Genomic DNA, 1,086 nt, shown 5'->3' on the forward strand with positions numbered 1-1,086 from the left:
TCTATCTTTGCTTATATGTGAAAAAACATTACTTTCTTGCTCCTGTTTTAACTATTTAACCTCTGACAGACCGCAGGGCTCTTTTTTTTTAGGGCAATTCAAATGCAATGTGCTGTGAGGAGTAAATCTGCTTGTAGGTTGACATCTGGCATTGTCATTCAGGATGTTAAAAAGTGTTATAGGGTTCTTCTCCCCATGCGCCATGCTTTACAATAGTTCTCAGTGTGCTATTTGTGTGTCTTTATGCGCAAGGCTATTGTATGTACCTAACTGTTATTCCTGTGGGTGATGGATCTAGCAGTAGGGTAGTGAGAAGAGGAGCTACTGTTACAGTACTCCCAACCTCCCTCCCTTTTTCACACACACACACACACACACACACACACACACACACACACACACACACACACACACACACACACACACACACACACACACACACACACACACACACACACACACACACACACACACTTCTCTTTCTGTATCACCCCACATTTCTTGCTCTCACTGCCTGTTCAAGTCTGTCATTTCTGTGCTGATAGATGAATGAATTGCCATAAATGAAGCCCTGGTGGTGCCTTTCCAACAAAAACACACACAGATACTGTATATGCAGTGATCCGATAGACCCCGACCATGTAATTCCCATGCAACAGTTGCCTCATGGTGTTGGCTGCCCCTGTTGTGCAAGGGCCTATTATCAGGTGAATGTTTCTCTCAGTGGGGTAGTGGTGTTGAAAGGCTCTGGGAGGCATTAAACTGATACTTTAGTACAGTTTGACCACATGCCGCTACAACACTATTGGCTATGAGAAAAGACACGCACTGATGCTCGCCTAGTATTACCCAGGGGAATCTTCAAATTCAGATGACTCAAATTCTTTTGTTATACAGTTTTCTACAAGCAGCTGGAGGTGCTTATTTCACTGAACAAAGTTAATGTTTTTAGAGATTGGAGGTTTTAAATGTAAAAAAAAACATGTTCACCTACAAAGTGTGTGTTTAGAGAGGAAATTGGTTATCTCAACTTAAAATATTTTCAGCTTGATAATGTGTACTTTTTTTACCAGTAAAATGAGGACT

The sequence above is a fragment of the Scomber scombrus genome, chromosome 20 (assembly GCF_963691925.1).
Source record: "Scomber scombrus chromosome 20, fScoSco1.1, whole genome shotgun sequence".
Lineage (NCBI taxonomy): Eukaryota > Metazoa > Chordata > Actinopteri > Scombriformes > Scombridae > Scomber > Scomber scombrus.